At 46.3% G+C, this 27,176-nt stretch overlaps 1 protein-coding gene across 4 annotated transcripts in view; it reads right to left on the reverse strand.

The window, feature by feature from the left end:
* SPSB1 (splA/ryanodine receptor domain and SOCS box containing 1) overlaps positions 1-25,316 on the reverse strand; it is a 34,509-nt gene extending 9,193 nt beyond the window's left edge. Inside the window, exon 1 of one of the 4 annotated variants that reach the window (XM_030507699.1) lies at positions 25,023-25,316. The gene's annotated coding sequence lies outside the window, so the exon portion shown is untranslated. Of the gene's footprint in view, positions 1-1,034; positions 1,191-10,120; positions 10,141-10,970; positions 11,587-25,022 lie in introns of those variants that run through there. The other 3 variants (XM_030507701.1, XM_030507702.1, XM_030507703.1) reach the window with 3 other exon arrangements.
* Between the last annotated feature and the right edge of the window lie 1,860 nt (positions 25,317-27,176).

Consider the following 27,176-nt stretch of genomic DNA (forward strand, 5'->3'; position numbering starts at 1 on the left):
TCTCACTCAGCAGGACAGATACAGGAAAGCTCTCCCTCTTCAATGAATGGCTTAATGCCTTAGGCAGCTTGATATGAGACACAGCCAGCCATAAATGAAAAGATAGGAGAGGGAATTAGCTGCTTCAAAGCCTTTGAGCTGTTACAGGTTGAAGTACAAGTGTAAGCACTGAAAGTGCTTTTATCTGGCATTATCAACAGCTCAGGCTTGCTGCAATTCTGCTCTGCTTTGTAAACACAAGCTCATCCCCATGACACTCTGTTTTGCTCCCATGCTATTTTCAGTTCTTTTGTTCACCTCTAGGCTTAAAAGCTTTGGAACAAAATTATAAGAGTGTCTCAGGCAAACAAATATTCACTGCTATTTTCAGGGAGAATTAGATCTCCCTCAGTTTAGCTGTTCTGAGCAAGCAGGCAATTTGCCATACTAGAGAGATATGCCAGGTTTCTAAACAACTGCTTGTTGCAAATAGAGCAAGGCAGGAGACAGCAAAGACATTTCAGAGGCAGATGTTGAAGTCCCTGCTGCTGAATAGGGAGAACACAGCTCCAAAGAATATATATGGCAAAGCAGAGCTGGTGTCCTACTTCTGTTCACACATTGAGATGAACCAGGCAAAATAACTGCCTACCACAGACCCCTCCAGCTGAGGCAGTCACCTTGATTTAGTTCACAGTGTTGTGTACCACAGAACAGAGCCAGCTTGCAGTGAACCTCAGGCTGCAGCCAAGAACCCAGCGAGGCAGATGTCATGCAGGTAGTGGTCTCAACTATCCACAGCAGAATGTTTTGTCCCCCAGTATGAACCAAACAACTAAATCTTGATTTCAATTACTTCCCTAGTGTCCCCTAAAACCTTGACAACATGAGACTAAACTCACACAGCTAAAGTTATTCACATTCAAAACAAGGCTCCTTACTGCTCCCAGACAATTCACCTCATTCCTACCTATTCGAACCCATTCACCTCATCCAAACACACACTAGAAATCCAAGCTATCAATACAGTGAACTTAAGCCAAAAGAATACTCACCCAAGATGCCCTCACTGTTTTATCTGAAGCCAAAAGGCTGTTCCCATGCAAGTTATATCACTCAGTGGGAGGTTAGTTCAGGTACCTACATCCCAAAGTGATGTAAGAATTTTAATAGGCTGCTGTGCAGATTCTCAGCTCCACTTGGAAGCAACTTGCACAGCAGCAAGAGCCCCTAAAGTCTTGGTCCAGCATCTGCACACAAGGCAAAGTATTAGTCCTTGCCATTCAGGAGCCCCTGTTACTGCTGGTTCCAGTAATCAACACAAACCCTGAGCTGCCAAAGTGCTACCAGAGGCATAGTACAGCACTGATGGTTCCCAACTGAAAGATCCAGAGCAGAGTTCTTAGAAGCATCTCTCCAAAACAAGGAGGGGCAAAAAAATTCCCAAACTTACTGCAAGATGCCTGCAGTTGTTAAAGCACTGTGAGGCACTTAGCCATGAAAACATCTGTGTTCTGGAGGCTGGATGCTGGCAAAACATTCTTCTTCAGTTACAAACTTCACCAGAAATAAGGACCAGAAACACTTCAGTCACAAGAAGTTTGATAACTTCAGTTCAGAAAACCAATGACTCTTCACAGGTCCTCCCTTGCTCTGCAGCTCAACACCTACAGGACACCCATCTGGAATATCAATTCCAAAAATACATGAGGGCTCTGAAATACCTTGATTCCTGATCCAATTTTTTCTCTATTTCTTCAAGGCAGTTTACTGTGGTTCTGTTTTCCCCTCCATAACATTGAGTGTGCTGCTACACTGAGACCAGACCTTTAAACACCCTGGCATACTCCGGGTGCTCAACAGACAATGAATCATGCCCTAACATGAAGATTTCCAGTCTTGAACACACCTCAGGAGAAGGAAATATATGTTCTGGACATGGGTATTTCCTTGCTTACAGCTTTGGAAAGCTGAACTACAGGATCTCAGACAATACTAATAAATATACTAAACGACAACTGTAGTTTTGCTCAGGTTTCCATGATTTTTCCAGTAAAAAGTAAACGTGGTCCATGTACTTGGGCTACATGTTCATCCCACCAGCCAACAAAGGAGCTACACTACTCCTACCTTACTGACTAACCTGCTGGCAGCAGCTTACCTGGGGTCACCTTTCACATCCTTCAGGTACGTGCACAACCTGCATGTTGTTATGACTCCCCACAAACATCCTTCACAATTCCAGCCCTTCTTGAACACGATTTTAGAAGCTGCTTCACCACCAGAGGTTTTCCCCTTCCTCCCTTTGTGGCGCTAGAAACAAATCCCTTGATCATACAGACCTGTAAAACCAAGCTAAAAGCCAAGATGGATCAGCAATGCTACAAAACAACTGGGGTGGAGAGAGAAGAACTTGTATGCCTCAAATAGCATTCAAATTTTAGCCTCAAAGGACCAGGACACTCAATTTTCTCTGCTGTTAATTCTTAGCATCACAAATACACACCTGCCTTGGACTGAGTATTTCTGGTTATTGCAGAAGCTGGTCACATAAGGCTGTGACACTCCACCCAGCATTTATGCTATCAGTTTGCCAGCATTCTGGCCTTAGCACCCTGCCCACCCCACTAAATACTGATCAAGCCTTGGGAAAAGAGCCAGCTCACCTATGCTGTTGGAGTTTCCCAGTGCTGTGTTAGCAGAGACCAAGCAGCTATGGAAGGGATGACAGGAACAACTGCACTAACAACATGGTTAGAACTAGTTTGAGTGTTGCAATTCTGCTTAGATCAGGGCTGGGCAGGCAACCCCAGTGCACAGCATTGGTTTTGACAGCCAACAGCCTCACTGCTATCTTGTGCCACACACAGAAGGTTGCCACAGGGAGAGCTTCCTCAGCCCCACCTACTGAAGAGCAGACGTGGTTTGGATCAGCAGGTTGAGCTGCTGGCAGGGCTGTGTGGCCTCCACAGAAAGTGAAACTGCACTCACTGAGAGCACAAGAGGTTGGGCAAGGAGAATTAAGCAAGATGGCATATGTCCCAGCAAGCAGCAAAAAGGAAAATCCTCCAGCAGTGTACGAGGCTCTGATAAGAAACTGCTCAAGGTACACCAGGGATGGTGAAAACAAGACATTTAGTATTTATTTAGCAATGCTTGATTTACCTACACTACAAAAGGTAAGCTGCCTCATTAAGCAGCCTCATTCATCTACTAAGCAGACACCAAGAGCTCTGCTCCTCTGTACATGAGGCAGCTCGCACAAGCACGCCCACCCGAGACCTACAAGAAAAGGCTTCTGTCCAAGGAAGCCAAGAGCACGTCATCATACAATGCTGCTAGGACTTGTAACCACTAAGAATCAGCTTGTCTGTACCAATAGAGCACTCCAACACTCCTCTCTTTGGGATAACTCGGACTGCAGAAGTTTCCGAGCTACTTGTGCAGTGTTGCCAGGCAGGGTGATGAAGGCAGCAAGCCCTCTTACACTAGGTGTGGAGTGTCTGGTTCTCCAAAGCAAAGCACTCAAGATACGTAGAGCAGCACACCCGAGTAAACTAAAACCTGAAGTAACAACCACCACCCATCTTCAACTCAGCACTTACTAGAAACCAACTTAAGCTTCCACTGCCCACCTACCCAGGCAGTTCCCGTTCACTGCAGCACTGCATGACCTAGCAGAAAATACTAAGGAACACAAGAGGTTACTTTGCAAAGTATTTGCAATGATGGAAGCAACTCAGACAAAAGGAGTTCACAAGTTACCACCAGAGAGCCCTCTTGTTAAAGACTAGTTACAAGTGGCAATTTTGGCTGCAGAGAAGCTACAATATTTCTTTAAATGGAAGAGTGAACTTGGGCTGGTTTCCCTCATAGAGGAAGTTTAGTGGATGTTTCAGAAAGGTCATTAGACTCTCCACAGCTCTGTGTAAGGCAGCTCCCAGGTACCTTAGGAATGCAACTGCATGCTAAAGACCAGACACAATGTCTCCTCAAGGCTCTTTAAAATAGCTTCTTAGAAGCAGATTGCTCTAGGATGTCTCTGGCAATGCCATCTTTGGTGGGCACTGAGTCTTAAAATCAAACATTTGGAGTTAAGTTCTCCTTTTCACTCAAACTCTGTACTTAAAGTGACAGACTCTTCCCTTATAAGTCTTCAGAACCAGAGTCAAACGTGTTCTTCCACAGACTCTGCCACTTATGAGTAATGTGTTCAAATCAGGACAATGAGACTTTGGCTAAGAACAGTGCATTTATTGGTAATGTCATATCCAGATGTTAGCAGGAGTTAAGCCATTTGCTCTGGGTTCCCAACATGCTAGTTGTACAACAAATTTACCCCAAACACACATCCCTAACATTGCAGAACACCGCCTCACAGGCAGACAGGCACCTTTACTGCAGAGTAAACAGTATTACATGGCATAAAGAGAGTTCCTAAGTTGACAATTGGGCCCAAAAGAAGCCATAGTAAAGTGTGCACAGTGAGTAGGAAGCTGACTGAACAGACCAGAAAGCCAGCAACTGAAGCTCTTCCCCATAAGGCATGATGGAGCCCTAACTTAACCATCCCACATAGAAGTGATAACTCTGTACTGAGATTTGCTAGTCCCTTTCCATGTCCCACAGCTGCAGCACTGACCTTCCTTACACCTCTCCCCTTTGTCCTCTCTCACTTCCTGCTGGTCTAGAGCATTTGTCTGTAGCCAACTGGTGAAGTGCTATTTTCCAGCAGCAAATTTAAACTCTATTCTAGCAAGTATTTACGCGCCATGATCACAAGTGTAGAACACTGACTCAATGAACTTGGGTTCCAGGTAGAAATCACCATCTCAACCATGCTGGGTGCCACAAAATAGACTATCATATGCTCAGGTGATAGTCAGCTTGGCTGGCAGCGTAACCGCTTGCCTGTGGCTCTGAAGTTAACAATACATACAAATGGATTGCGGACATCACTTGTTTTTAATGCACAAGTTGTGGACAAGCTATAGTGGGGACGTATTGCTGATGATCAGGCCTGTAAAGTTCAGCTTTGAACCACAGATCAGCACTCCAGACAGATTCTTTTGGGGGAAATGGCCAAGCACCTGTAGTTAGGTCTGAGCTGAGACAGTGCCTGTACGGAGCGTTATAGGAGCAGGAAGACTGACACTGTGAGAAAGTACAGGGAAATACGACAGCAGGGGCACAAAGCCATGCAGCCACTGCAGACGGAGAGCCTGAAGGAAAACTAGTGAGTTAGTACAATTACTATACCCTTATGTACAGCCCTATCCTCAAAGTGCTTTGCACACCACTAGCACAGCCATTCTGCAGTGCAAGCTGTTTACAGCTGATTGCAGTGGTTTGAGTAGCTTATGGGAGGCTATAGCACTCCAGCTACAACATGTTCCACCAGCACGGCAAGTTCTCTGCATGCTGAAGCATGCAGATACCTGCTTGGAGAACACAGCAGTGCTAGGTCAAAGTATCTTCCAGACCAGGCAAGACATGTTTCCCACACATGGAGTTCTCATCACACTGGTCACATTTGGCATAGTCATTTTTTTTACCTCTTGGTACCACTTCCAGTCTAAGCCAAGTGATGCTTTTGCTCATTGCTTGTGGCAAGAATCCATTTTCTGGGAATGGAGTTTGCTTATATAAAATTAAGACTGTTAGGGAAGGCTGCTCCCAGGTTGCTTCACTAGAGTCTTTGCCCTAAGGAGAAGGCACTTGTGTCTCAGAGAGCTTATTCCAGGGAGAAACAAACTAGTCTAGTTTAGACATGCCAACTGCAGAAGTCACCTGCAAAAAGCAGTCTTTTCAGTTTTACATGATTTCTTTACATGCACTCAAGAGATGGCTCTGTGACCTGCTTGCTGACTAAGTACTAAGGGAAGTCAGTCTCCTAGGTACCAGGAAGGAAGGTCACATTGCATCCTTTATTCACCTTGCCCAGAGGTTCCCCTTTCTTATCCCTTTGTACCTGTCCAACCACCTTCGGTTCATTTTTCCTCGTGTTACTGAGACTCTGCATGTAAACAAGCTTCCAGAGGATGCCCCACATCCCTGTAAGGTTGCAATCCGTGCTTGGCACATTGTGAACAGAAAACCCCAGCTCTATAAACAAGCTGCACTTGAAAGACTAGTTCATGGGACTGAAGTACCAAGAACACTGTCTAACAGGACTTGTCTTACAACTTCCCTGTCCTTTAGCAGCCAACTCCACGCTGCTTTTCTACTGCCACACATTCTTAAAGAACAGCCCAGTTCTTTAAATTTAAAAGAAGTTAAATTCTTCTATAACCAAGGATTATACTGAGGCTTCTGTACAGATACCATATAGTACTGCCCTTTGATAAGGGCTCTCTCAGAGAATGGGGTTGTCATTTCATCTTGTGGATGCTTAGCAACTCCAAGACAGCCAAATGCTAACGCAGCCAGCATGGAATGTCTCACATGAGCTTCTCTTCAGGACCTGTAGGTTAGATGGCTACTCAGGATGAAGCTCCAGGATCTTCCAGGGCTCTTAGTCCAGCCTCAAAAAACTTGAGGAAGCAAGCATTTAGAAAGTCTGCCTTTGAACTGTGCCTTAAAATCTAGGTTACAGAGCTATCAACAGATGGTTCAAGCAATGTCAGGAAAACTAATGGGAACAAAGGACTAAACAGGTCCCTGACCTGACGAAGTTAAAACCATGGCACCGGTCTGCTTTAGCTTCCCATTCAGAAGTATTTCAAAACACAGTGACTGTTGTTCAGCTACTCAGAAGCTTCTGTTTAAAACTCATCTGGAAGCAGGGAGGAGCAGGGGAAGCAGGACAGGCTACCCTCTCACTGTAGTTACCAGCTGGACCAGAGGATGAGCATCAGCTCAGGCCTTGTTCTAGAGCCATGAAAACCACAGCCTATTAGTTACCATGTTCTCTTCCTCCAGCCCTTCCCACTCCCTCACACTGCTGTACCAATGCGGTTATTAGTGCAATCACACTGAAGATGGATTCAGGGAACTAATCCAGATGATGTTTTTCCCCAAGCTGTTTCACTGCCCTGTGCTGGAGGCATGTGCCCCAGCTCACAAGAGGAGAAGAAGCAAGCAGCAATTACTTTGTCAGTCACTACCCTCCGGAAGCCATTCAACAGGAGGAGCAGTAAACTGCTCAGCATTGGTGTCTGTAGAATCAAGCCAGCACCTGACCAAATTACCATGCCTGCCTAATGTTCCTGCCTCCTTCCCTCCAGCACTGAAGCCAAACATCCGAAGATAGGCTGCATTTAGAAAGGCATTTCCTCCACAATTAAGCCACCATAAATTTTAAATAGTAGATGCTTATGTTCAGGGATATTTGCATTTAAGAAGCCCACATAATCCATCATGAGCCACCCTCTTGCATTAGAACTCCCTGCTTTTAGTTATTTCCCCACTTAGTAATTTGCAGCCTACACAGCTCAGTGTCAATCCCTCAAGTCCGTTTCAGTACCTCAATTCATTAGTTTTGTCTGACAATCAGTAGGTGGGAAGGGGAGCAGTGGGTGGAAAGAATGAAGCTTGATGTTTCTACCTCTATCCAGAGTTTCCATTCCTGTATCAAAAGTGCTTTTTTGCTATGCTGCAAGATTGGCCAACACCACAAGCCATCAGGACAAAGGTTTTGGTAACAAAACGCTGCTTTCCCCTTGAAACAGTTAACGCATTACTGTGGTTTAATGCTAGCAGCAGCTGGATTAAAAGCAATCCATTTTAAAGTTCTCAGCAGTCACCCACCAAAACTCCCATCTCCTTCCTAGGAGACAGCAGGGCAGAGCAAAGACACTTGTAGAGCTGTATCTTGTGCTATGCTCTGCCAGTTCACAGGTCAGCCTCCTGTTTCAGCTGTCCTTGGCCTGGAAGCAAGTTTTTAGGAAGCCTCTCTCACATGCTGTGTGTTTGAAGGAATGGGGGAAGCAACATAGCTGGGCTTGTCATGGGCTTGAGTAGAACTATGGTATTCCAATTGCTGGAAATGCGAGTTTAGAAGTCCTATTTTTTTCCTGGATAGCTGCTGTGCTGCTTTCAGTGGGCAGAATAAGGCAATGCACACCAGCTCCATAAACACAGAGCCCATCAGGAGTTCAATGAAGTCACCTAGTACACCCCAAGTACTAATACTTGAGAGTATTAGTAATACTAATGCATGAGAACAGGAATTGAGCCCTTCCAGTATTAGAGTTGCATAGATTTGTGTATTATAGACCTGAAAAAGCAGTGTCTTCTCAAACAGATGGCTTGAAAAATGTAAGGTACTCAGCAGATCGTGAGGATTTCAATCCCTGCTCCTAGAAGCAATACAGTATACTGTCAGGAGGCTTGTAAAATCCAGCAGGATTCCTTCTCTCAGGAAAACCACAGCAGTTCGAGCTCTTTTAACATTAAGGTTGCTCTGCTAGAGCCGCCTCCTTCCTCTTTCCAGAGATGTCACAAGTACTGCTAACAGTAAAGCAAAAAACCCCACAGCAGAGCAGCTGCCAAGCACCAGATTACTCAGCCTCTTGCCCTCAAATAGGTTTATTGTGTCTGAAGCTTCAGTACATGTATCTACATCAAATACATCACAGAGGGGAAGTTGTGCAAGTGTCTGGTACCACTCATCAGCACTATGGAAAAAGCCTAGTTGAAATCTGGGCTGAGTACTAGTAACAGATAATTCTTGGTCCATTGCAACAGTATCTCTGTGCTCCCCCCAAGCAGAGCGTTGGACTCTTACAGCACCACAAACAGAACCCTGTTCTCTGCAAACAAGGGCAGAGCAGCACATACAGTCACAGCAAAATCAGAGCCTTCTGGTGCAGAACTGAAGCTACATCCATCCCTGCTTCATTGTCACTCAGTGGGAAGCCCCAGCACATCACTTTCCTTGGATCTGCATTTCCCTCATTTGATGGGCAGCAATACCACTGTCAACTGCCATGTGGGGCAGGAGAAATGCTTTTTGGGAGAGTAGGAGGTCAATGAAAGTGTTGTTACACACTTATTACTGCATCACAGGAAGAGAAGGTGAACAACAGGACCACAGAGGACACCCCCCAAACTGCCTGCTGCTGAGGAGGAAATTCTAAGGCCCAGCACCTTGATACCAGCAGGACAGTATTCACTTCCTCCTCACAGAAAGCTGCCTTGTCCCTGACATTTAAGGAAGCAAAGGTTAGCTTTTCTTTCTCCTCTACTTTTACAATTTATTTACATTTGCATCCTCAGCAGCTTGGCTGGCATCCTCCTCCTCACATTCAACATCATGTTCCACTTCAAGTTCACCCTTCTCATCCTCCCTTTTACAGACTGTGTTTAGTCACAGCAAGCCCGCCAGTCAGTAGGATGGATGTAGGAAGACTCCCATCCGGCCATGCAAGCTTGCTGCTATTTTTCAGGGAAGAAATAAGCCCCTCAGCCATGAACTAATGAGTTTCCTGACTGAGTCTTTTCTGCCTCATCAGATACTATGACAATCAAATCATGAGACCTAGAAAATTCATTCTATAACCCTGAGGCTTAATGCTGTTCAGGATCTGTGCATAGCTAGCATGTCTTTCCACCCATGACCAGTGCTGTAGCATAACCCAGTCTATACAGAGCTTGAAACAGAAAAAAAGAGCAGAGAAGGATGCAGTAGTAACAAGCAGCACAACTTCTCCCCAAGCTCTTTCCTTCCACCAGCTCAAAATTGCAGCCTGCCTCAGCCTGTGCACCAAGTTTCCCTCCACCCTTTCACCACCAGGTCAAGAGAGAACATTAACTGTGCTCCTTTGAACTGCCATAAGAGTCACATCCCTCTTTAGAGAAGGGGTTAACATCAAGCAGTCAAACTAAGTGCCATGCCTAGAAGCTCTGCAGTTTAGCAACTGTTTTATATATTGTCTTAGTAAACATCATGTAGTAAACCTGGAAGGTAGACAGCAGGGCTGCTAAGGCCTTGGGCAGAAGTGCTTGGTAAGGAAACCATCTTCCAAAGCTACATTTCAATGATCTTACTTATACCTTGCAACTCAGATCTGGCATCCTGTGGATTTAAGGGATATGAACTGTTTCCTACAATACTGAGCAGAAACATCATTTGCCTTGTTAATCATTCCCACACATCCTAAACACCTTTTAAGGACACAATTCAGGATGCTGCTCCTACCTATAAATTCAGAAGGCAGAAGGAAGCTGCTTGGTCAATGGACTGTCTGCCATCTTGGTCCTTCACTGCTCCCTGAGAAAGGAGAGACATAACAGAGGGATCCTACCACGTTATTCCAGCATCCCAGAAGGGACAAGCAACTAGCAAGAGTTAGCTCCATTGTCCAGCCCTTATTTTTTACACAAATGTTTGATTAAAGTAAAGAACAACTTCCTTTTAGGAGTGATGCTGAGACTTGAAACAAGTATTTCATCTCTTCTGTGTTCCAAGGCGATTTGTTTCACAGAAATTGGTTATGAGAGTTACTTCAACAAGCAGGGAAACAACCAAAAAACTCAGATTCCAGCCTGGCTGTTGCAGATGATCAGTCTTGTTGTCTACCAACTAATAAAGCAGCCTGCCTACTTCCAGAAACTCCTCTGATAATACCAGAGCAAGATTCCTATGCAAACTTACTTCATAGAATCACAGATTGATTCAGGCTGGAAAGGACCTCAGGAGGTCTCTAGTCCCATCTCCCCCTCGAAGCAGGGTCAGAATAGGTTACTCACAGCTTTATCCAGTTTAACCTCATAAACTTACAAAAACCAGACTGTACACCAGGGCAAACCTGTTCCAATGCTTGACAAGCCTCATGGTGACAAAACTTCTCCTTATACTTAAGATTATTCATCTTCCTCTCTGTTCAAGTCATTCCAGTTCCAGGTTGAATTTAGTGTTAAACCTCAGGTCAAATAAACCCCAAAGAAGTTAATGTAGTTCAGCCTCTTGTACTACCTGTTATTGCCCTCTTACTGACAGCAAGTTAAGCAATAAGCACAGATTTAGTTCACAGGTCTTTTTGCCTTACCTTGCCCCATGGTAAAACTCAGCATTCCTCTACAAAGTTCACCCACATCTCTTCATCACAGGCTTGTTAAACATTGGAAAAGCAAAGCAAAGTTACATCCTTGTGTATGAAGACCCAGTAGATCTTTCACAGCTCCAACTATAGATTCAGGTCCTTCCTGTCCCGAGGGCTGCGGAGACTGAGGTGTCACCACTGAAGACAAAAACCTCACAACAGGAGACAGTTGAGTCACTGAGGAAGTGATTTTTTTCATACTGTTGAGGAAACCATTCTGTACATTTAGCAAAAGCCTGTTTTTAGAGGTCAACCCCTACACATGCATCACACAGTCATGACAGAGTCTTGAAATCAAGTTTAGGCTTCCTAACCAAAACCCTGTCAGATTCTTATTCTTCAATGCCTCCAGCACCTGCCTGTAAGCAAAGAGGAAGGCCACAGGAGGCTTTAAGTCTGGTGGTTTCAGTAGGATTAGGCAGACATGAAAACAGCCACTTCCAAAGAAAAGCCTTCTGCAATTCATCTCCAGAAGCATCTGGCTTCTACCATTTCCCAGGAGGTATTTCTCTCGGCCCCTACTCTCAATGAGATCTGGGACCCATAAACTGCATATCAGATACACCTTTGCTGCATCAGATAGTTCTTGTAACATGTTAAATGATGCCAGCAACATCTTTTCTTCCATGTCCAGACTGCTAGCCAGCCATGGCCTTTAGGAATTCTTCATTCTCCAAAGCCACCTGCTACATGAGCAATGCTGTGGCTCAGCCTTATCCACCAGTTGCCCTCCCTATGAGGGCAGGCATGCTTCAGCATCCCCCTCGGAAACAATCCTCCCAGAGCAAGCAGCTTAGCCCCATCACCGCTTCACAAGTGTTGCACCTTACAGGAACAGGTCTCATCTTTTTAAGTGAAAGATGAAAGCCAGAAGCTGGATGTTCATATGAACCTCATGCTCGGTACAAGTCTTTGAAGGCAGGAAGGGTAGGGAGGGCAGGGTGGACCTTGAGCAGCTCAGCTTCATCTATACCTCCCACCCAAAAAGAACAGCCACTGATGCTCCCAGCAAAGAGAGATCTGCATGTTAGCTTAGAGCAAGCAGGGTTCAGGAGCTTCCAACCTCAGATTGGTTTCAAAGGAACACAATTACCTTCAAGATAAAAACAACAGTTTTATTATCAAAGTTAACAAGGTACTTTGCTTTGAAATACAATTTCTTTCCCTGCATCAAAGGGCTGGTAATTTTAGTCTTGTAGCAAAATAGTGGAAGAAATGAAAGCAGCATCTGCTTCGATGAGATGAATGCAAGATAAAAGGTGTCTGTGACAGAAAGCTGGCAGCAGCCTTATGTTTTCTATTCAAGCTTGATCTGGGAACAACAACCCTTAGAACATAACAAAAGCTGTGGAAAAACCCTTTCCAAATCCAACAACATAGCCAGGAGATGCAATTTCTCTTCTCCAACTGCTGCAACAGCAAGTTGAGGTGAGGAGTCCAGACAAATCCAGACTTGCTATCCCAGTGTAGCCAAGCACCTTGGCTTGCTCAAGTCCATAATATCCCTCCTTCAGCTTCCAATTCCCTCTTTCTTCCCCTCCAAGTCTCCAGAAGGAAAAGAGTTTCCCAGGGATCTCCCTTAGAAGAAAGGAAGCAGAGTCATACCATGGCAGAACATCTCCAGAACATTTGGGTATAAATGGCTTGCAATCCAGCCAGCAGAGAAAGGAAAACAGCATTGGCATTCCTTGTCTGCCCAGTACAGTCTGTTCTTTGCAGACAGAGTTCAGGATCACCATGAGTTTCTTATACAACACATTTTTAGACATGATCAAGCCCAGTCCTGTTACCGAGGCACAGGAGTTCATCACAGAAGTGTATCAAGGGTCAGTCAACAGTGCTCTGAAGTGGATTTACTGGCACTGCACACATCAGGGCAAGAGACAGTAACTTTCACAACACTGAAACCATTAGGGAGAGCAGCCGCACTGTAGTGTAGAATGGGCTTCCACTGGAAACAAACCAAACAGGCAACTGATGTTCTGCAATGCCATCTGCACCATCTAACCAGGGAGAATGTAGAAGCACCTTGCTCTGGCCCACCCTGCTCCCAGTACCTCTGAGAAAGTCACTTTATCTTACCTATGCAGACCCATTAGCTTTCCTGAGGGTCAGCGGATCTGCCATCCTGAGGTTTTGGGTGGGGAAGGATGGTTTTCTGCTCTTCCTCCATGCTTTTTAGAGGCATCAAACTTCATCTGCTAGAGCTTGGGGCAAGCATCCACAGAGGACAAGACAGCTAGCACCAAAGTACAAGGTACAAGCAGCTCACAAAAACCAGCTATGAAACATGGATCCAATACAACATTTGCAGAATCTAAATGCTATGTCGATTACCATGCACACACTTTTTGTTTTGCTTCAGCCTGGGATTAAGTATGGATCCCCATCCATCCACTGATTAGCAGTAAATATGGAAAGCTGCTTCTATCTAACCTGTAAATGGTTAGATAATATCAAGCAAAGAGAAGCCAACACAGTGCACTCTGCCTGACCCAACCCATTGCCAGTCTCTAGAAAGATGCTGTTCACCTCATTTCTGAGGCAGCTGCCAGAAGCTCTAACTCAAACATTGGTTATATGAGCAAAAACCCAAAGAAAGAGCCAGATAAACACACAACAGACTAGCACTGAGACATTCATCAACACTGAAACCACACCATCAGTCTGGTTAGGAAGGTAAACCCTCCACAGCCAGGAATACACACAAGGAGCCACCTCACAGCACTCTCAAAGTGCTGAACTAAGAGGATATTCCTGGCAGACAGATTACACAAGAGACAACTCACAGTGCCAGCTTTACTGGAACACACACAGCACCTCCCCAGAGCACAGCACTCTGGGATGGTGCCTCACTACATTTCTGACTTGTCATTAGCCAAAAAAGTTTAATGACATGGTTGGACTCTGTGTTTAAATCTGATTGACCTTGGACATACCATAATTAGGAAGAGACATTGTACATATCAGTGAAGCCTACAGTTGGGTGCAGGCTCTGCGTGACGCAATGCTTTGCTTTCACCATTACCTGAAAGTGTCCTTGGAAATGGCTCTGGTGGTTTGAGATAGGCAGTGACCACAGCTTCAGCTGGATTCTTATATCATCCACCAAAAGGCTTCACATAACATGGCAGTTTCAAAAGCCTTTCTAACCTGACTGCTTCAAGTTTGATCCCTACAAAAGCACAACTAGACAAGCCGGATTTGAAAGTGCAGAATACGCCAAAATGAAATGGATTAAAGCACATGATACAAACTGTGGCTGCAGGAATACACATGCTGCCTTCAGGGCATCTGCATTGTCAGGTGGCCAGATATCCAAGAGCAACTTTTTCCTGGAAATAACAGTTGTGGTAATACAGAACAAGGGTTTTTTGCCAAAAAGCATGACCAAGACTTGCACCTACAGCCCTGTTCACAGTTGTTTCACTACTGCTTAGTGTCCGGAGTGGCTGGTTCAAATGGCAAGGAGTGGAATTTGTGCCTTAGTCTTACGGGGACACACTCAAATACATTCCTAAGCCACAGTTTCACTAGCTTAATCTCTGTAAATCAAATCATACTTTAAGTGGCTTCCTCATCATCTCCTGTGTACCAAAATTAAGCTGCACCTCAATTATTTGATCTGAGCAAGGAAGCAAATGGGTATGATTAGGTCCAACACTGCTACTTTACATAATGGTAATACCTCTTCATTAGAAATGAGTATGAAGTAACAGTTCACATCAGTTGCTTCAGCACAGGCAACTAGAACAACTGGTTAGGAGAGAGTCATGCTCTGAACCATATATTGCTGAAGAGACAGGATATATGGGCTCAATAGACAGATTTGTATTGGCTTTTTAGTGGTGAACAGCTCAAAGTGTCACCTCTTCAGATCGCATCTGAAAGCACATAAATTTTTACTCTGGGCCACCTTGGCATAATCATCCAGACTCCCAAGATTAAGTCTCATATGGAGCAGTCCATCTTTACACCCAGCAACAAGAATATTTCTCCCAAATCATCAACTTCCAAAAAACCTCCCAGCTCACCATCTACAGTTACATCAACAGGCTCAGTGCTGGAACATGGAAATACTGCAATTGGAATATCCATGACAACTTCAACATCAGTTTGAGGAAGGATACTAGAAGGAAAGTTTGTGCAAAGCAAATGGAATCTCTTCCTTTACATATCAAGCATCTATCCTGTTTTCAAGGCGGAGCACCACACAAAAGATCCCAGTCAGTTTGCATAGGGACACTTGTGGCTTTCTAGGCAGTTTAGTCTGACATCAGTCCAATACTGGAACTTTTGGGAAGAGCAGTAAAAAAGCATTTAAGCTTTCTTTGCTTGAGAAGATTCTGCCCACCAATAAGCTTCATTTCAGATAATCAAAGTCAGACCTAAAGCCTTGCTCTTCTTGTTATTTAGGTTTATACAGTAAGTTCTCAAAGGTATTCTGCCCTCAAAAGTGAAGTAACTGAACACAGTTTGCAACTCTACACAGGACTTCCCCCTGCTCCCCATAACTCTGAAACAGATTGATCTTGCATACAGAGTACACAGCCACACAATGCAGAAGTCCAGCAAGTCTTGCAAAGCTGACTGATGCAAAGGTTTTTATTATAGCTACCTGCTAAGACAGTCTACCTGCTATAGCTACCTGCAGTCAGCAGCTACTAGAACATGGTGTTCATGAGGAAGGTTCCACAACACCCCAGACAGCTTTGAAAAGATCTTTCCTTTAAATCAGGAAGAAGCATCATCTCCTACAGGGAAGCAAAGAGACAGCCACTGCTCAGGGACTCTTTTTGGGTCACAGGGGATGCAAAGATGGTTTGTATTCTTTCTGTTTCCACCTCCCAAATGCCCTGACACCACCACAGGAGCCTGAGTAAGCAGAGTTTGAAGAACATGCATGTTCATCATCTCTTCCCTCCCTAGGGCTTCTCAGCAGACTAAACTGTGGGTTTCCTTTCTAAAACAGCAAAGTTCCAGTACCTGTAATTAAGCCAACAGCTTTCTGCTGTGACTATTCCAGACATTACCATCTGAGTCCTTTCCATTCAGGTTACCCATCCAAAAACCTCTCCAACATAAGAGACAAGAAACAGTGCAATAGTGAGTGATGGGACAAGCTCAGTAGATGTAAGCCAGCCTGAGTTGTCTTATCTAGGCATTAAACAGCTGCCAGTACTTCTACAGTTCAAAGGGAAGACAAAAGCTGCACAGTTAACCTATCCTCCCAACATAGCACAGTCATCACAGGTCCTCATATGTCAACATGCCTTCTAAATAAGTGTTTAATATCAACATTTGTACAGTCACTTAATTCCTGGTGAACCAAGCTATTTGATGTGGGCCACAGAAAGCTCCCATGACATCAATGGAAAGTTTCCAATTAGGAAACCAAATTTGAAACACATTAATAGAACTTAAGGAAGAAAAAGAGGGGGAAGAAACCTTGTAGAAAGTTGAAAGATCTGTTCTTAATAAAGACACACTCAGGAACTTAGGAACATGCAGAGAAGATAAGCTGCCTTGCTTCTTCAGAGTTCCCTAAGAATTAGAGAGATCTTTGCACAGTTCTGGTAGCTGCTCCCTTCACATCTAAGCTTGTCTTTTCTAAGGCTGGTCAGTGTCAGCTGAACTATGTTCAACCGGTTTTTGACTGCTACTAAAGTCGTCACTCCTTTTGAGGAGGCAGGATGGCTTTGCCAGGATTTGCTGTTTACAAGCATCAACTGGAAAGCAATGAGAAAGCCAATGCCACCCACCATTCAGAGCACTACAACCTCCCAAACGTGGGATAGATGTAAACTGCTTTGAATATCAAACAAAGCCACCAGATCCAACAGGACTATTCTCCCTTAAAAACCTCACACCAGAAAAAAAACTTACCTTGCAGTTTTGTATCTGTAGTCAATTAATTACAGTACTATTAATACTCAATGAAAGTGTAAGCTAAAGTCAGCCTGCACACCCACCTCCTACATAACCTCAATGCTCTGGTGACAGCATAGAATCCAGGACTGGTTTGGGTTGAAGGGACCTTAAAGCTCATCCAGTTCCAAACCCCTGCCACGGGCAGGGACACCTTCCACTAGAGCAGGTTGCTCCAAGCCCCTGTGTCCAACCTGGCCTTGAACACTGCCAGGGATGGGGCAGCCACAGCTTCTCTGGGCACCCTGTGCCAGCACCTCAAGCACCCTCACAGGGAAGAGCTTCTGCCTAACACCAGACTAGGACTTGAGGAAGCTGGCTACAGAGACATTCATGCTGGATGACTGCAGCTAGGCATGTATTAATTGCACTGCCCGCCTTTATCTGACTTGCAAGCAGAAAGGGTTACCCTCAGCACCGTACAGTGCCACCTCTTTGACTGCTGCCTGCCTGCCACCTGCTGGGCCATCTCCTTTGTCCACTCAGGCCTAAGGACAAGACTTCCATCTGATACCTATCCAGCACCACAACACTGGGTCAGACAATTTCCCCAACAAGCTTGTTTTGTAGGTGTCTTAGACACGCCAAACCAGGAGTACATTGAGCACTACGTTAGCACAAAAGCCATCTCACCAGTAAAACCACCGATGAGCTTTCTGCTCTCCTGTTTTGCACCTTGAAATTGAGATTCTCATGAGGCCAAGTGTTCTTTCAAGAATAGTCTAAACTGGCATTGTTTGGAACATGTGAAGACAGCCTAATCCAAACACCATAAGAGCATATGCCTCCAAATGAGTACTGGTTATAATACCCTACACTTCCTCTTCACCTGAATAACCATAAGCTTGAAAACCCTTCTCCTGTCTCAAATACAGAGGGGGTTTGTCATCAGTCTTAATATACGGTATCTCTACATCAATGGACAAAGACTGAAGGCACCTCACCACTCACAGCCAAATTCCTTTTTGGAGAAGACATATACAGTAGAAAGTCCTTATAAGAAAAAAATACCACCATATACATATGCAAGTACACACAGCAGCAAAGATTCTGCTCTTCCAAAACTAATATGCTCAGTAAAGCAGCAGATTCACTGGAGTTCCTTGTAGGCAAACATCTGGATGTATCTGCCATCCTGGAGTGTCACAGCATACTTGGCAAGGTTCCCCTAGTTACACAGCACACTGCTCTGGCTATGGAGCAAGCAGGTTGCACAACCCCAGCCTGCCTGCAGATGTGGGCTATTGCTCCTTCCAGGCTCCCTCTAGTCAGGTGTCCCCTCCCACTTCAAGTGTTGACACACAAAGCTGTGCCTCTTGCCGATCCAGTTCAGTGTCCACACACCAGCTTTATCTGATTACTCAGATAAAGCCCCAGGATTTAATGTTATTCATGCCAAAAGAGCAGATTCGGGCTTGTGTAGGCACATACGACTGCAACAAACTGACTGGAAAGCAACATCTTGCAGCCACTTGGCATGCCTCATACCCAATGGATCACAAGCATATGAGGAACACCAGTACCTCAATAAAACAGGAAAGATTCAGCTGGGGAACATGTAGAATGAACCTTCCAGGAAACCTCTTAGTTCCTTCAAAAGCTGCTTCTATTTAGAAGCTTGTTGGTCCTTGAGTAGATCAAAGTCCATTAACTAACACAGGTATCAAGAACACACTACAGTATCCAAATTCCAGGATGAACCTCAGCCACTAAAATGGATCCATACCAGTAAACGTAAGATATACATATTGCTCTTTCTTCTCCCCATCCCAACATACAGCAAGTCAAACCCACAGCTTGGAAAGCCAGTAACATAGTACCATGCTGGTCTGCCTTCACTCCCTGGATTTTCACCATTACCCAAGCTCACAACTACTTCACAGCAGATTAGCTGCTCCTTTTTCAACTTCTCCACAGCAGCTGCACATTGGCAAGACGGTGTGCCACATACCTAACCTTACAGCAATATCCTGCTGGAATCAGTGCCATGTGTGCAGCCCTTCTGCCCTTCTCCTCTTAGGCTGCAAACTAAGCTATCTTAGAGGTGCCTGAATCAGTACCAGAATCAAATCTGAGGCTGAAACTACTTAAAAATGCCTGTCTGATCCTTGTTGCAAGAGGAGCACACAGCACTCCAGAAAAGCTGTGAGCTAACAGGGAGGAAACCAATGCCCTGGCTCACAGAAAACCCCAAAAACTGTTCATTCTATTGATTCACTCCCACCCCAGCTCTATTTTGTTCCAGCTGGAAGTGCACAACATGCCACATGGAAAACCCCAGAACATCAGTAGTGAAACTGTGTGGGACATCAGGCAAGGAAGCCAAGTGTTCAAGCCAGTAGTGCAGAAGCTCAACAGCAAGCTGTAGGCTAACACCACAGCTCAGCCTGCAGCAGCTTGTACCCATCATACAATCCCAGCACAGGAAGTCCAAGCAACTATTCCTGCCCATAGGAGTCAAGCCAGGTACTTTCTGGATTTAAACAGGCCTCAGGCCTCTTCAGTAGAAGTGTTAATAGGTTTCTTCTGCAGCCATTCAACAGTTCATAGGAACTAGGACAAACACTAATCCTCCCAGTTCAGCTTACTCCTTACAAGCTGGCCCAAAAAGGTTTAGGTATTTCTTTACATGGGCACCCCTTGAAGCTGCAAGTCCCAGATATACTAGTGCCCTGGGATTAGTATGGAACCAAGCAATCCCTCCCTCACTGTCCACATTCAATAACATGATCAGTTTAGCCTTTAAATAGCATGGGGAGACTGTCTATCAGAGTGACAGGCCCCATGTAGAACTGCTGACAACACAGAACCAACCCCATCCATTCCACATAACCAGTGTCCCAATTCCTACACAGACCAAAGACTACTGCTTGGAAGCATTTCAAGAGTCACTACTCTCTTCCCTCTGAGAAGCAATGCTTCTTTCCCTGCAGCACAGCTCACTAGGCTAACAGCAGACCCAGGGATCCTGAAGCACCATATCACACTGAATTAGAGCATCTAGGTAAGAAGTGCAATTTGGCAAACTCCAGGACTTCCTTCAGGCCTCTAAACACTGCAGTTGGAATCCAGGCATTTTTCACATCTCCACTTAATGTAGCGCTTAACTTTCAAAAGGCCATTCAAACCAGAATGTATCCACAGTGAAACTCCCTGAAGTTTAAACTAAGAATCTCTAAACATCTGAGACCAGCATAGCCTCCTCACGTAGAGAGCAGCTTGGCCTTACCCCTTCCTTGCTTTTCTTGGCTGTTTACCATCTGTGGCTCACAATCTTTAGGACTAAGTTGTTTCTGCAGTTTTTGTGCAACCAAGTGCCTTTGTACATTTATGGTGTCAAGGCCCCATCTGGGATCTCCTCAGGACAGATTCCTGACTTGATAACATACCAGCTATCCAAAGAAAGCAGTTTGAAACTAACATCTACACAGCTGCTCCGACTTACAAGCCTCATCAAATTCCCCTCCCAGGCTAAAAGCAAAAGCCCATGTTTGGTAACTCTATTCAGACATTATCACCTTCTGCCACAAAGCTCTTGAGTCAAAAGCTGTTGCTCTGACTTTGAAATCAAGCAGATGGTGGTGGGTTTCGGTTTGGGTTTGTTGGTTCTCTCCCCCCCCCCATCTTTTCCAACTGTTTTGATGAGCCTATTAAATAAAAGCTGGTATTAGCATCCATCCCTGCCAAAGGTGATCAGACAAGAAAAGCATTAGCTTTATTTTCTTCTTTAAAAACCCTAAAGCAAAATGTTGAGTGACTGAAGCAAGGCCACACATCAAGTCAGATATATAGGAAGGATTAGGCCACAGCTGTCCCTGGCTTGCAGCCCTACACTCATCCCTCTAACCCACATTCCCTGGGGCACACACAATACTGTCAGACTGCCACAAGCACCAGCTGGCCTGGAAAGCTCTGGAGCTTAAGTCATTCCCAAGCATGACATGTGACAAAGAACTGTCCCCAGCAGTCATGAGACAGCACCAAGCACCCATCTCACTAGCCAGCACTTGCATCTGCTCATCCCAGTGGTCCAGGCCCCAAACATATAGTTCACATGCTAAGAAATTGTTCTTCTCTCTGTACTCCTGCTAAAGGTAGTCTTACAGTACCCAGGCACCCACTGGGTTGGGACAGTTCAAGTTTAACTCAATTTCAGCTCAACAGTAGGACTTAATTGTTTCAGCTGGTCATTTTGTCAGCACCCTTCATGCCTTCACATGCTGGAGGTGGACCTCAACACAGCATCCTCTTTACCCCATATGTATTTTACTAGGGAAAGCCTGCTCCTTCCCTTCAATGCTACGGAATTAAGGCAGCTTGTGCTACCCCACAGCTAGAGAAGAAAGCAGCTCCTGTACCAAATTAATGCTCAGAATGAAGATCTAAATCACGTTTGCTGTATAAAAACACTCCTAAGTCACTCTTTCCAGATTGACAACGCCGGAGCATTAGTTACTCCTGAGCCTCTTCAGGATCAAAACCATCCTAGCACAGCCTGCTTCAGAGCTCAGACAGGTTCAAGATCACACTGTATCCCTGTGTTCAGGCAGATGGTGACAGATTGTTTAGTGACTAGCTAAGAAGTCCCTGTTAGAAAGTTGCTGGCTTTTAAATTCCTCATAATAGGATTCGTTTGCAACAGATGTTCTGGTTGACTTGAAGAAACTTTTATATTTAGAAGGAAAAGCAGCATCCAGCTTAACTGACTGCAAGGGAGGGAAATGAAGTCTGTCCTATGAAGCTGTACAGGATTTGTTGGCACTTTGGTACTTGGTTGGTTATGCCAATCACTGAACAGGAAGAAGATTTCACTGCCACCAAGAACATCAATTCCTGCAACTAAGTCTCACTGTTTCAGTCTGTGCTTTGGTGGAAGGATGAGGGTAGGCAACAGATTGTTCTTGACCCCTTAGCTCTGAGGAAAGCAGAAGCAGACGTACAAGAATGTCATATGAGTTCTCCCCCTGGTATGCACCAAACCAGACACCCTGGTCTCCAGTAGCATGCTCATATCCTGCAGACAACTTGGTTTGCACTTGTCCTATTGTCTAAGACAAGGCTGCACCTCAGTCACACCCATCACTACATATATACATTATATTTCTATAACCAATTCCTCCCAGAAGGCACACTGCCATGCACAAGAGTGAGTTTCCTCTAGTCTCCTATCACATTCAGTTGCCCAACAAGAATTCTGAATCTACCCACTATACATCCTTTCTAGCTTGATACTACTTCACCTAAAGTAGGACCCCCTGGAAGAACTTCCATACCAATGCAACAGACCAACTAACTTTAGCCCAGGAGCTTCTAAAGCATTACCTGTGACAGCAGAGCAGCACAGAGTTGAAGGGGAATCTATGAACAAACCCTTCCCTGCTTCTTTTAGAGGTGGCACTGCTTTAGTAGTCCCTGGGGAAACACAGTTAACAGTGGAAAACCAGCATGTGCTTGGGAACTAGTACGCTGAAGCTAGGCTTTCTCACAGTCAGTGGTGTGCTTGGCCATCTCCTGTAGCACACATCCCTTCTTTGCTAAAGACAACTTCACTCATGCCCCCCAGCAATTATTTATTTAAACAGTGGCAGCTGTAGCAGTTACTCACATGAAGTAACTCAAGCAAAGAATTTCTACTGCTCAGAGCAGTGTAGTAACTGGAAGTGAGTCAACACCTTGCCATCAACCAACCCATTCTGCAATGGCCACCAGCAGAGCAGTCCAGTGGCTGCAGTTTGGTAACCTTGGCCCTCAGACACTTACTCACTTTTATCCCACAGGCATTACACAGCTTGGTCGGAAGCAACTAAAGTCTCCCTTGTACCAGCAACTTAATTTGATAAGACATCACATGCCTGTTTCTCCAGTGCTATAATGCTATACCACACTGCCAGTTAATACATGTACAAGCCTCCTTCCACAGAACATGAAGATGCACGGCCCAGCTGAGGTCATCTCACTGATACTCCCTGCCAACACCAGTTAAACCTTTCTCCCCTTGTCAACACAAGCCCTCCATGACTTCAGACTGTCAGTACATGTATACTACAACCCAAAACTATAAACACAACTTGCACTGACTTATCTGGTAGCCTACCAGCTGCCAATCCAGTGCATTCAGTGGCACCAGCTACAGAATTCAACTGAGACACAACCCTCGGAGAGCCACAGAGCGTACTCCCTTCCACATCTTATATTCCTCAAAGACAGTACTTCTTTAACTTGGAAGATGCACTATCAGCATGCTCTGCACTCACTCAAAGCCTGGCATGCAGTGTCCTCACTAGCTACAGATTCTTAACTCCAGGAGCTTCAGGAATTCTTAATCAGCCCTCACAAGACAGACTTGAGAAGACCAGTAGCCCCTGCAGATTCCCTTCCCTCTCTCTGAGGAAGGAAAGTGTAGGTAGCCAGGGAAAATAAGTAAATACACGGGAGAGCAACAAGCAGAGCACATTTGCCACATCCGGGATCTAGTAATCCTGAAGTGACTCCACACAAACACAGCAGCTAGGCAGTTCCCAGAACACAAACCCTCATCTCCAAAATCTCCAACACAAGTTTACAAACAAACTCCAACCACATTGTAGTGCACTCCAGCAACCTCTAAAGCAGAGCACAGAGGCTGCAAAAGCATGCTGATGCACTGCAACAGTATGATGCCCCCAGAGGGATACACTGGTGAAGTTCATCCCTTGTCTTCAAGGGAGGAGAAGTCTAAATTGCTGCTTTATACATCCATCATCACAATTACTGTGAGCCATGACAGGGCCAGGGACTAATCTCCAGAGAGGAGGCTGATGCAGTACCCACTGGTTGGTCAGAAGACGCTCCTCCACCAGCCCATTCAATGCTTCTCAGCATTACCATTCACTTTGTAGACAGTAGCACAGCTCCATCACATTCCCAGTAGTTCCCTTATCAACTCACTACAGAAATATCCGTCCTCATAGGCTGGGATAATCACTTTAACCCCATCCATTCTACAGCCAAATCTCTTACTGCAAGCCACTATAAGCTCCACATAGGTTGGTCCTGATAATGTAGCAGTCAACTTGCACCCAGCAAGGATAAGCTGCCCCTACTACTGTGCTTTGCAACATGGAATTTGGTGTCGAAATCAGACATAAAATGGGTGGGAAAAGCAAAGATTGCTTCTGGAACAAAAGGTTCCTAAATCCATCCTGCATCACTATCAGGAAAAAAAAAGAGCTGATCTTTCTCAAAAGTAGCAACTCCCATTTTATAATCATTTTGTAAACTTCCTTATCTTGAGCAATGGCTCAGACAATTCGTAGGTTTCTAATCAGGCACGGCCACCACCAGTCATCACCCACACTGACTGCCCAGGCAGGGAATACAGAGAACAAACGGCAGATTTCAGCACACGGTTACTCTCCCCTCATAACCACAGTCTAGAAACTCCAGATACAGGATTATATAAGCTCCCGCTGTATTTAGCATAGGTTTAGGTAGTAAAAACCCAGACATATCAATCAGGCCTTGTAAGGTGTGCTCCAGAGACCACCACTGCAACCACAGACACTGAACAAACAACCCGACTTCCTTAACGAGCCGAAGATCTCCGAACTGACATTATCAGTGTTTGCTTTCCAAATCCACACACACAGCTCCGCCAGCCGGCTCTGGCAGCCGCCCATCGCACGGCATCCCGCCTGCAGCCCCGGGAGCCCTGTAGGGAGTGCTCCAGGCCCCGAGGCTTGCTCCAGCCACGGCTGCCCCGTTATTAGCCCCGGCGCTCCGGGCGCTGCTCCCCGGGGACGGGGCCTTCCACGCCCGAGCCACCGGGGCTCGCAAGCGCCTTCCAGCCGCTCCGGCGGGTCAGAGCCCGGCCTCGCCCCAGCCCGGCGGGGGTCGGTTTGAAGTTAACACCGATTCGGGGCGGCTTGTACGGGCTGGGAGCTGCGGCTCCTCCGCGGGGGGAGGCGGCGGCCGCGGCAGCCCGCGGAGGGAAGCGGGGCCGGTGGCCGCCACCCCGGGGAAGAGCCGCCGCGGAGCCGCCCAGACCCGCGGGCACCCGCCGTCATCCTCCTCCCCCCCACCGGCTCCTACCGTTCCGGGGCTACCGGCCGGACCATGGCGGGAGCCGGGCCGGGCCCCGCCAGAGGCTGCTCCCGGGGCCGCGGTGCGCAGCAGAGCGGGCAGCGGGCGGCTCTCCCCCGCCGCGGCGGGGAGGCTGGAGCCGCAGCACCCCCGCTCCTCCCGGCGCCAGGCGCGGCAAGCGGGGCCCGGCCCGTCACATGGCCCAAATAGCGCCCGGCCGCGGCCCCGCTCCGCCCCCGGCCTGGCCCGGGGCGCGGCCCGCTCCGCCCGGGACCGCTCCGCCCCGCCGCGGCCGGGAAGGGGGCGGGCAGCGGGGCGGGGTCGGGGGGAAGCGGCGGGGCCCGCGGGCGCGGCCGGCAGCGGGGACTGAGGGAAGGGGAGCGGGGAGTGGGGAACGGCAGAGCCCGGGGCTTGGCACCGCTCCGGGGTGCAACCGCGCGGTTCGGTTCCGCGGCGCCCTGCCTGCCTCCGGGACGGCGGAGCTTAGCAGCGGGTTTCAGCCCTAACACGGGCAATCGAGTGGCTCTTCAGTGGATTGCATCCTCGGTGTCGTTATCCGTTGACAGAATGTTGCAATATTTGCATTGCGAACGCTCCAGGGAACGTAGGTTTGCTGTTTTAAGACTGATTTGTTTACCAGAATAAAGCAGGGGAATACGATTCTATTCAGTCTTCTTTCAAAAAGCAGCTTTTTGGATAGATTTGACCCAGTAATGTCTCTTTGAGATGATTAATTTTTCAGTATCCCCAGACAAAACCAGTCTGTCTGCAGCAATACTGCTCAGAGCTATAAAGCAGGGAATTGTCATAAATTAAGCGAGCTGTAGTGCATGGGACACCTCCAAGGACCACCTAAGCGCTGCAGGAAGTGGTGTGAGTGATTCAGGAGGTGGCCGCCTGCCATCTGAGTCAGTATGGAATGAATGCCCCTGCATGATGCTGAAGTTACTGGGTTTGGGGGCTGGACATTAACATTGGGCCATGACCAGTTCTCATCACTAATGTCTTGAGGTGTGTGTGAAAAAAGGAGCAGGTTAATTTGTGCGCTCTCATTATTATATCCCTATTTCCAGGGGACTTTGCTCTCATCTCAGCTGAACTTCATTTCCAGCACAGGGCCTGAATTCAAACAAGGTTCAACCACACGTGTGCAAGTGCGTTCCCCTTCGTTACCTTTTAGTTAGATGGGATACTGAGCCATTCACTCCAGGCTCTTAGGGAGTGCGTAAGTGAGTAGTGAGGAAGGTGATTCCTGGGTGTACACATGGGCTGGATCTCTGGGGAGGCTGGTAGAAGGAGTTTGACTCTGCTAGGAGCTGAACAGGCTTTTTGTCATGCACGTTCCATGGGGCATACATTAATGTAATTAGTTATACTGGTGCTTACAAGGAAAAAATCCTGCAGCTGCCACGTTGTTTCCTCAGTGAGGTTGTTTCCACAGCAGGACACTCGGTGACATACAACAGCGCAGGGTCCAGTGCTGAACACACTGAACTGTCAGAAGATAGGACAAGGGGTGATGGTTTTAAACTAAAAGAGGGAGATTCAGTCTGGATGTGAGGAAAAAGTTGTTTACGATGAGGGTGGTAAAACACTGGCACAGGTTGCCCAGAGAGGTGGTGGATGCGCCATCCCTGGAGACATTCAAGGCCAGGCTGGATGTGGTTCTGGGCAACCTGATGTGGTTGAAGATGTCCCTGCTCATTGCAAGGGGGTTGGACTAGATGAGCTTTGAAGGTCCCTTCCAACCCAAATCATTCTACAATTCTATGAAGAAGTCAGCAACCCTGCTGAATCCATGGGACTGTGTGTGCATGTGAAGTTGTTTGGATGTGCATTCGTATCTTTGCAGGACTGAGGCACTGATTTGTTCAGCGTATTGTGAAGTCCTTGGGGAATAGTTGCTTTATGCCAGCTGTTGTGGTTCATTAAAAAAAAACACATTCACATTGAATTTATTACTCTAGCTGACCAGAAACACCAGGGAGATTGTAGATACAGCACAAATAATGTTCTTTCACACCCCGAAAGATAGAAATAGGAGGAGTTTTATGTTAACTAGTTACATATTTGGGTAGCTTTTTCAAAACTACTTGGCTTTGACCTGGTCCTTCTCCCGTTTAAGCCAATTTTCCACACTAATTTCAGCGGAAGGGGAGCCGT

The sequence above is a fragment of the Strigops habroptila genome, chromosome 16, assembly GCF_004027225.2.
Source record: "Strigops habroptila isolate Jane chromosome 16, bStrHab1.2.pri, whole genome shotgun sequence".
Taxonomy (NCBI): domain Eukaryota; kingdom Metazoa; phylum Chordata; class Aves; order Psittaciformes; family Psittacidae; genus Strigops; species Strigops habroptila.